Source organism: Anomaloglossus baeobatrachus, chromosome 11, assembly GCF_048569485.1.
Source record: "Anomaloglossus baeobatrachus isolate aAnoBae1 chromosome 11, aAnoBae1.hap1, whole genome shotgun sequence".
Lineage (NCBI taxonomy): Eukaryota > Metazoa > Chordata > Amphibia > Anura > Aromobatidae > Anomaloglossus > Anomaloglossus baeobatrachus.
In genome coordinates this window covers 148,588,633-148,599,555 of record NC_134363.1, presented here as the reverse complement: position 1 = coordinate 148,599,555, position 10,923 = coordinate 148,588,633, and positions in this window count along the sequence as shown.

Here is a 10,923-nt window from a genome sequence, read left to right as displayed (position 1 = left end):
AATCTACACCGAATGACCCAGTATCCCTCTGGCCTCTTGCTATCACGTACCCCGGGGTGGTGCCTGCAACACGAGCCGCTGCAGGGGCTGAGGCGCAGTCCCTGGATAAGGACCCCACTGCAGAGCTCAGACAGCAGGTCCAGGAGCTGACCAAGACTGTAGCTGCCCTGGCCAAGACCGTGCAGTCTGTACAAGTGACCCCATCGCCTGCAAGACTCGAGTTGGCCTCCAGCCCAGATGACGTCCCCTGGATGCGACAGAGGAGGATTCCGCCGACCCGAGGCAGAGACACAGACCGGTATGATTCAACGGGACAACCGATCTGCCGCCGCTGCAGCCAGGCGGGCCACATTGCACGACGCTGTCCTTTAAATGGGCCGAGCCTGGGGCCAGGAGCCAACCCCCAGGTGTGAGGAAGCCCGGCTCAACCCCCAGCCGCAGCAAGTATGTGGGAGGACGCCCGGTCCTTCCTATTGTGCTGGATGGGATCCCTTTGAATGCCCTCCTGGATACGGGGTCCCAGGTAACAACCATCCCCTACAAACTGTACAAAAGATATTGGGCTGATTCAGACATTGACCATGGCCCAGATGATGATTTAACAATTGTGGCCAGTAATGGTCAGCCCTTACCCCAAATTGGGTACAAAGAAGTAACCATTAAAGTGGGGCGGGTAGAATTGCCATGTCAGGGGATGATAATTGTAGATATAGATCGCAAAGAATCTGACCCACTGCTAACCATTGGTACAAATGTGATAGAAAATTGTATTGCCGAAGTGATAATTTTGTTGCAACAGGCGTCTGAAACCGCCAGCTCCGGGCAGCAGCGTGCCCTACAGAGGGAGATCAGAGCCCTGATGAGGAGGCAGCAGGTAGAGCTGGCCGGAGGAGAAATTGGCAGTGTGAGGGTAAGTGACCCCCTCCCCATTGCAATACCCCCAAGAAGTGAAATGTTGATATGGTGTCGGGCAGCAATAGGCCTCAAGGGTCAGGATTACCATGCCTTGGTAGAACCGGTGTATTCAGACAGTAGGCCTGGAGTCCTGATAGCCAGAGGGGTAGCAGACGTCCGCAAGGGGAGAGTGCCCGTCCGTGTCCTGAATTGTGGGGAGGAGGAGGCCAAATTGCCCCGGTACGCCACTGTAGCAAAACTGTACACTGTCAGCAACAATACCATCAAAGCAGTGGAACCCTTGATCCCGTCCGACCAGGCGGAAGACAATGGCTCCAAGGGGCAGCTGGAGGACTGGTGCCAAAAATTACATGTGGGCACCGACTCCACCCCCTCACACCAAAAGCATGGGGTTTACCGGGTGGTACAGGAGTACGAGCGGGTCTTCAGCAAACACCCCCTAGATTTTGGGCAGGTGAAAGGGGTTAAACATCAAATCCCCACGGGTGATCATCATCCCATTAAAGAGAGATACCGCCCTGTGCCCCCCGCACAGTATCAGCGTGCCAAAGAAATGTTGCGGGAAATGAAGGCGGCTGGGGTTATCAGAGATAGTTGTAGCCCCTGGGCAGCTCCCCTAGTACTCGTAAAGAAAAAAGATGGTACAATGAGAATGTGCGTAGATTACAGGCAAATTAACCGCATTACACATAAAGATGCTTATCCACTGCCCAGAATAGAGGAGTCACTAACAGCCTTAAAGTCAGCTAACTATTTCTCCACCTTGGATCTCACCAGTGGGTATTGGCAGGTTCCCGTGGCAGAGGCGGACAAGGAGAAGACTGCATTCACGACACCAATGGGCCTCTGTGAGTTCAACTGTATGCCATTCGGGCTCTGCAACGCTCCAGGGACATTCCAAAGGCTGATGGAGTGCTGCTTGGGCCACCACAACTTTGAAACCGTGCTGTTGTACCTGGATGACGTCATAGTCTACTCCAAGACTTATGAAGACCACCTGAGGCACTTAGCAGAGGTGTTTGAGTCCTTGTCGAAATATGGCCTGAAGATAAAGCCGTCCAAATGTCACCTCTTGAAGCCAAAGGTACAGTACCTGGGTCATGTGGTCAGCGCGGAAGGTGTGGCACCTGATCCGGAGAAAGTCACCGTAATCAAGGACTGGCCAAGACCCACCACGGTAAAGGAGGTGCGGCAGTTCCTTGGGCTGGTGGGCTACTACCGAAGGTTCATTGATGGTTTCACCAAGATAGCAGCGCCCCTTCAAGATCTCCTGGTGGGCCAGCCAAAGCAGGCTAAGAAGCAGAGCCCTCCATTTGAATGGAGCAGCCAACTAGAAACATCCTTTGTCCGGCTGAAAGGGGCTCTCACGGGAGAAGAGATTCTGGCCTACCCTGACTACAGCCAGCCGTTTGTACTGTATACAGACGCCAGCAACGTGGGACTGGGAGCAGTTCTGTCCCAGGTGCAGGGAGGCAGAGAGAGGGTGATAGCGTACGCCAGTAGGAAGCTACGGCCCACAGAAAGGAATCCAGAAAACTACAGTTCCTTCAAGCTGGAGTTCCTCGCTATTGTTTGGGCAGTGACTGAATGCTTCAAGCACTATCTGGCATCGGCTAAGTTCACCATCTTCACGGACAACAATCCGTTGACACACCTGGCAACAGCCAAGTTAGGTGCGTTGGAACAGCGATGGATGGCCCGGCTGTCTAACTTTGACTTTACCATCAAGTATCGGGCTGGCAAGAAGAATAACAATGCTGATGCGCTGTCCAGAATGCCTCACTTACCCGAGTCTGGAGAAGACCTGGATGAACTCGAAGAGATAGAGTTACCGGCTTTCCATCACCAAGGTGTGTCCCAGTGTGAGCATGCTGTAGGAGTGAAGCGCTCGAGCCAGCACGAAGTCTCGGTCAACCCATTACTCCACCATAATTGGGAAGAGACGCAGAACGGTGACCCGGCCGTGCGATTGGTCAAAGAAAAGCTAGCACAAGCTGAGACTCATCTTGGCCCAGATGCTCCAGAAGAAGCCCAGCAGTTGTGGAAGGAGAGGGGACGGCTGTTCACCTATCAAGGCAAGCTCTGTAAGTGATATGTCAACTGGCGAACGAATGAACTCGTCTGGCAGATAGTGGTTCCGCAGAGGGATGCTCCAATGGTCCTAGCAGCTTATCATGATAATGCAGGACACTTCGGGTGGAAGAAGTTGGAGGCCCTACTCCGTGATCGGTTCTACTGGGTGCACATGAGAAAGACAGTCGAGAAGTGGTGCCGAGACTGTGGTCCGTGTAACCTGAGGCGGAAAGATGATGCTAGCCAGAGGTCTCCCCTACAGCCAATTGTCACGAAGCAGCCCCTGGAGTTGGTGGCTCTGGACCACGTGAAGTTAACACCAAGCCGGTCAGGTTATGTGTACGCCCTCACCATTGTGGACCATTACTCTCGTTTCCTGGTAGTAGTGCCCGTGAAGGACCAGACAGCCAGAACAGCAGCGAGAGCATTTCAGGCCTACTTTTGTCGACCTCACGGTTACCCTGAAAGGGTACTGACTGATCAGGGTCCTGCATTCGAGGCAGAAGTGTTCCAAGAGTTCTGTAACCTGTACGGTTGTAAGAAAATCAGAACCACACCGTACCACCCCCAAACCAATGGATTGTGCGAGAAGATGAACCATGTGGTTATTGACATGCTCAAGACTCTACCTTTGGAAGAAAGAAACCAATGGCCAGAAAAGTTACCAGATCTGGTAGACTTGTACAACCATATCCCGGTAAATTTGACCAACTGCAGCCCTGCTTACCTGATGCGAGCCAGACCTGGCAAGTTACCTGTAGACTTTGAGATGGGGACTGTGTCACCTGAGGCGGTTCAGGAAATGGAAGATTGGGATACAGAGCGGCAGCAGCGGTACCGTAAGGTCCAGGAATGCGTAGAGAGGGCCCTGTCTCAAGTAAGAACGAGACAAGAGCAGCATTACAATCAAACAGCCCCAGCAACTCCCTTAGCACCTGGAGAACAAGTCCTCAAGAAGAAGCGGAGGACGCATAAATTGGATGATCAGTGGGAAAACGAGCCCTACACCATTATCCCCTCCAACTTTGACAACAGTAAGGTATGCCTCATAAGCAAGGATGAAGGCAAGACCTATCAAGCAGTCTCTCGAGACCGCCTGAAAGCGTGCCCTGAACGGTGCAGAATCCAAAGAGAAATGGAAGAAGTACAAGGAAGTCCCCAAAGTCAAGAGAAAGAGGGGGAGATGATCCAAACAATCCTTGGAAAATTCCCCAAAACTTGGACCCGAATAAACAATGCCATAGTGGTACCAGTTTTGACGTTTCCGCAGTTGGTCGAGCCAGAAACAGAAGAGGTTCCGGATCCACCTAAAGAACCGTCCGCTCCAACACGAGATGACACGCCAGCAGTGGAACAGGAGGATCAACCCCCTGTCAGTGGTGAACCTGTCATACCCTTGGCGACTCTTAGACCACATAGGCAATCATCACGCTTACCTATCGGGGTTAGGCCTACCTGTAGTGCTGAGGTAGAAGACACACCAAGTAGTCAGGGGCAAACACCAGAGCTACGCAGGTCTCAACGCAGCACTCGGGGACAACCCCCTCCAAGGTATAGAGAGTCAACTGTATAAGGGAAAAAGAAAGAGTACTTATTAGAATGTAAATAGTTATGCGAAATGTCTGTAATGTTGTGTACCAAAATGTTTTTCTTTTTCTTTGATTGCGAAAATGGACAACTGGGCCACTGGACTATGGGTGGCCAACACCTAAATTGTTCATAGTTAGCACCAGTGTGCTCAACACCCCTGAAGAAAAACCCGTCCGGCGTGCATAGAGTGGGGTCATAAATGCTCTGACGCACGCCCAGAGCCTACGTTGGGGGTTTGATCGCGGCGGGTCCCCCATGGAGCAGTGTAATGGACACCCAGCAGGGAGCCACACTGGACTCTTATAGTAATGTTTAAGTTTGTAACGTTCAAGTAATGCGCCTCCCATAATGGGATGAAATGTTCTAACATGTCATGTTTGTTTCTACAGTCCGGGAGTACTGAATTTAACTAAGGGAGAGTGTGGCGCACCAGGACCTGGTCGCCACAACAGCATTGCCCTCCCAAAGGGTTAATGCTGAGCCTGGAGGTAATTGGGAGATCTATTGGCCAGTAAGTTAACACCCAACACAGTTCTCCCTCCGGACAGCAGAGGGAGCTCTGAACCTGGAATTTCAGGGAGGATTCCTTAAGTCTGGCTGGAGGGAGGAAGTAGTGGTTAGTCTGTAGACAGGAGTGAAAGAGGACAGACGGAGAGTAGTGCTGCCTTGTAGAACTGGGGCCTAGAGCTGGGATAGCTTGGCCCAGTGAAGCAAGAGGTGCAGAGAGGCACAGAAGAGACTCGGACATCGGAGTCTGTGGTTGCCAGGGCATAAAATCCATCCCTGGTAGCTGAATCCGGAGGGCAGGAGAGCTGCAAGCCCCCTGGCCCAGAAGTAATCTGAAGGTACAGCTGCATTCCAAGGGCCCGGTGTGGACTCCAGCAGAGAAGCACCAGAGAGGGCCTGCGCAGTCTACCACACAGAAAAAGGGACGAACCACCAGTCCCAGCAGCAAGAGGGCAATTGCGAACCCAAAGTGCAGTGTCCTAAAACAGCAAAGAAAGATTAGGGAGTAGGCCTCATACTCAACTGGCCAAAGATCACCCCAGGCACTTCCAGGCCGGCCGGACCATCTTTACCATCTGTGACGGTCTCCCTGGACTAAACTTCTGCCGAGTAAAAGAGGAGAAGGTAAAGAGACTACCGTTTGTGCCTGTTTCTTTCATTGCTTGTCGGCCCTGCACCGTGTTAGTCACACAACACCATAGACTTCCACAAGCACCAACTGTGTCCCGGGGCACCGCTCCACCTGTGGGGAGCAGTATCACCATTGCTGCCACTTCATCACCCCGGAGGCCTTACACAGCAGCGGCGGCTTAATAGCTGCATACCACAGGTGGCGTCACGAACACAAACTTAAAGTCGTCAGCCACATATTCTACTGACACCCACCGGGGCCACGGAGCCGGGCCCAGCCACCACTGACTACCACCGGACTAGTCCGGCCCGGCACCGGGTGTCCCATAGCCCTGGGGTGGGCGAGTCACTCTCCTTTCTATTTTGGTGCAGAACTCATCCTCCATGGTACTGGGATCCTAACTAATGGTATTGCTTCCATCAGCACTCAAATCCTAACCACACCTCATACCACACCCTGTCAGGCACACCAGTGGGTGGTCTAGCTGGAACAAGGCCACCCACCTAGGGTTCAGGCACGCTGGTGGGAGGGAAGAAGTCAGAGTTTAGAGTTCAGTGGTAGCCCTCAGAAAGTGAGGAGCTAGGACAGTTGGAGCTCCCGGTGGGACTTTTGGTTAGGTCGCAGTCAGTGGACTGGGACCGGAGGAGTCGGAGACCCGGTCGCAGGGTATTGGAGAAGGGTGCCCAGACTTAGTTTTGGAGAACGGTCGGCACCGGAAAGTCCAGTAACCGGACTGGTACCGAGCACGGCAGGGTACAGGACCCTAGATCAGGGAGTAGATTCACGCAACCTGGTAATTCACCTGTGGAGGATAGTCTCTTTATGAACTTTCCCCAAGAGCTCAGAGATCAAAGGCAAGAACACAACGAGGGGGATAGGGCTTTCCAGCTTATGCAGCCTGCAAAGATCCCAAGTGTCAGCCATCGAGAGCACAGCTCCCCTATTCAAATATAGGGAGCGGGACCCCGACTGCTTTAGGCCAAGGGGTCACTCAGAAACATCTAAATAGGTGTGCATGGAGGCAGGCTCCAGACCACTAGCAATACCGGCGGGGACGGATTCCTGGACGAGCTCTCCAGAGTGGCAGCGGCACCCAGAGACTTGATTTACTACCGTGTCAGAGTCTACTTAATGGTTGCACCAACGTCCACATGGTCTGAGTAAGTATACTGCTTCCCCTGTTTCCGGCCTGCCCGCATAGCCTGCACCATCCCATCCGTCACCTATCCCATCCAGAGTCCCGGGATCTCCCCTACCCGTGGAGGGAACACCATCTGGCTGCCCCACTCCATCTCCCCCGGGTACTCCCATTGGCAGCAGCTGTACTCCCCTGACCGCAAACCACGGGTGGCGTCACAAACTCCCCCCTTGTAAATATCCCCCTTTTCATTTGAAGTGGCCACAAGCCCCCGGTTCCGGAGACACTCGAGCCACGGTAACCCCGGATTCGAGCAGAGCAACTGCTGCAGGGCGCGGCTCACCTATTTACACATAGTGTTAATATACCGTTTTTGTATATCTGTTTTCTGCGGCTGTTCGCACCACACAACACAATAACATCTTTCTCTTATTGCGTGTTTGCTGAATTTTTTAATGCATCTCCATTGCTCGATGCGTTTTTGCCACAGATCTGAATCCAGGTTTTGAATGCTTTTTAATACTGCAAAAAAACTTTGATTCTACATTTAAAAATTCAATGGCGTTTTTTTTGTTACTTGCATTTTTTCAAACTTCACATAAACGTTTATAGAGGGGGGGGGGGAAGCATCAAACCCGCACAGTTCAGCCAGGTATTTAGACTCACCAAAGGCAGCGATTTCATGAAATCACATCCACTTTATTAAAGCACCCTTCAGTATTTTTTATGTCGTCAGAGTCCAGCAATTTGTTCCTTTTTCGGCATCTCTTTGGTGATATGGCGCCATCTTGTGTCTGTATCTTTTGCCTGGCCAGAAGTCAGAAGTTACGTCACAAGCTCTCAATGCAAGTCTATAAAAGACAGAACAAGGCCAGAGGAGGCTCTCATAGAGTTGTATTGAGTTATGACCTCCAACATGCTCCATGAAACACTGGGGCTACCAGCAGATCACAAATTGCCAGAGACCGACCAGAGTGGCATGATAGAAGATGAAGACGGTGGCAAGTGAGTATAAGACCAGGGGACTTAGATTTAAAGCATCACTCCAGCGGTGTGAAAAAAAAAACCGGAGTGGTGCTTTAAGCTACATGTATCAGAATTCTGGCTCTCAGTTTGTGCACTGGTATAAATGCCTTCCTGCAGATTTATTAGGTGTTTAGCAGAAATTGTCTGGCTCACATCTCTTACCGAACCTACTTCAGTGATATGTACGTCCATCACCACCAGCTGCCATTTTCGCTCTGAGGACGACACCGGCGATAGAGAAGACATGGAGGCCGATGGGCACTGTCCTGGCTGTAAAGCTGTCTTGCGTGTGTGCTGTGTAGAGTAGCGGGGGAAGTAGTCATGGGCGAGGGATTAACTCCAGTTGCCCCGGCATGCTGCGTGGAAGAACTGGTCCTGGCTGGGTGTGTGGACTTGTGTTGTGTGGGCTGGGAACCCATGTAGGCCGCATACTGCTGCTGACGTCAGTTGCCCAGGCCCGGATGATGACTTGTACCCACAAGGAGATCAACAGTTCATTTCAAACACAGCACTTTATTCAATGGTTCATTCCTCTGCAACAACTTTACACTTCAGATAGTGGGCACATATTTTCCGGCACGTGACAGTTCTACAAGGCTTATTTAGACAGTCTCAGTTCTCACTTGGTTGCTTCAGATCTTACTGGTCCTGTGAGTTCTAGCATAACCCAGCCCAATGTTACAGTGCAACTCGTGAAGGTCACTTTCCCTTGTAGTGGCTCCATATCCAGTCTCCATACAGGGGTGAGGATCAGAGGTCCCATCACTATGGTCAGAGAAGAGCCAGAAGCTGGGGGAAAATCAGCTCAGATAAGCCAACTTCACTCACACGCCAGTTCGGATTAACCCATTACTTTGGCGGTTAAAGGGCCTGGCCACTAGAGTCCTGTCCTCCAACTCCTACTGGCGCAGCGTCTACTGAGGATCGATCTCACATTTCAGCGCTGGTTTCACTTCGTGTCTGAATAAACACTCAAGGTTCGTGCTATCTTGTCTCCAGTCTCCTTTCATCCTGTTATTGCCACAAACCACTCACTGTATGCGACCTCACGACCTACAGATTATCAGTCAGTAAGGGGTGATTCACACACAGCGAGATCGCTGCTGAGATTGCTGCTGAGTCATGGTTTTTGTGACGCAGCAGTGACCTCATTAGCGATCTCGCTGTTGGTGACACTGAGCAGCGATCTGGCCCCTGCTGTGAGATCGCTGCTCGTTACACACAGCCCTGGTTCGTTTTTTTATTGTTGCTCTCCCGCTGTGACGCACACATCGCTGTGTGTGACAGCGAGAGAGCGACGAAATGAAGCGAGCAGAGATTAGGAGCCGGCATCTGGCAGCTGTGGTAAGCTGTAACCAGGGTAAACATCGGGTAACCAAGGTGGTTACCCAATATTTACCTTCGTTACCACCCTCCGCCGCTCTCGCGCTGCCAGTGCCGGCTCCTGCTCTCTGCACATGTAGCTCCAGTACACATCGTGTAATTAACCCGATGTGTACTGTAGCTAGGAGAGCAGGGAGCCAGCGCTAAGCAGTGTGCACAGCTCCCTGCTCTCTGCACATGTAGCAACGTTATGATCGCTGCTGCATCGCTGTGTTTGACAGCTAAGCAGCGATCATAACAGCGACTTACAAGGTCGCTGTTACGTCACAGAAAATGGTGACATAACAGCGACGTCATTGTCGCTGTCACTATGTGTGAACCCAGCCTAACGTTCGCTCACTGGATCTTCACTGCACTGATTCTTCTAAAATGAACAGTCTCTTACCCTATCAACCAAACCCTCCCATTGTGGGCTAGTCCCAACACTTAACTATGGCTTACCCTATGGTCTGGTAACATCCCATACACAAGTGCTATGCCATATTTTACATTATGCATTACATTATCAACATGTCATATCACAGGAACACATTACAATATATCATATTACACTACATAACAATACAATGATGTGATTAGTGCCTTTAGAGGTAGGAACGCGACAGCCACAGTCCATGGCGCTGGACAGTCAGATGGGAGTTGCCAGATATAGTGCTTACTGCACTCTGACATCTCTATTCCTGCTTACACCCTGTTGCTGTCCAGCTTTATCTTGGCCTTGTCTGATCTGTTATCTCTTCTTTGACCTCGGCCTGCCTGATCTTATTTTTTTTTCTCTCTTACTAGCATCTGACCTAAGCCAGTGGCGTAACTAGAGTTTGATGGGCCTCGATGCAAAATTTGGACCTGCCTCCCCATCCCCGCATGTTGGTCAGATGTATGTATATGTACAGTTAGGTCCAGAAATATTTGGACAGTGACACAAGTTTTGTTATTTTAGCTGTTTACAAAAGCATGTTCAGAAATACAATTATATATATAATATGGGCTGAAAGTGCACACTCCCAGCTGCAATATGAGAGTTTTCACATCCAAATCGGAGAAAGGGTTTAGGAATCATAGCTCTGTAATGCAAAGCCTCCTCTTTTTCAAGGGACCAAAAGTAATTGGACAAGGGACTCTAAGGGCTGCAATTAACTCTGAAGGCGTCTCCATCGTTAACCTGTAATCAATGAACTAGTTAAAAGGTCTGGGGTTGATTACAGGTGTGTGGTTTTGCATTTGGAAGCTGTTGCTGTGACCAGACAACATGCGGTCTAAGGAACTCTCAATTGAGGTGAAGCAGAACATCCTGAGGCTGAAAAAAAAGAAAAAATCCATCAGAGAGATAGCAGACGTGCTTGGAGTAGCAAAATCAACAGTCGGGTACATTATGAGAAAAAAGGAATTGACTGGTGAGCTTGGGAACTCAAAAAGGCCTGGGCGTCCACGGATGACAACAGTGGTGGATGATCGCCGCATACTTTCTTTGGTGAAGAAGAACCCGTTCACAACATCAACTGAAGTCCAGAACACTCTCAGTGAAGTAGGTGTATCTGTCTCTAAGTCAACAGTAAAGAGAAGACTCCATGAAAGTAAATACAAAGGGTTCACATCTAGATGCAAACCATTCATCAATTCCAAAAATAGACAGGCCAGAGTTAAATTTGCTGAAAAACAC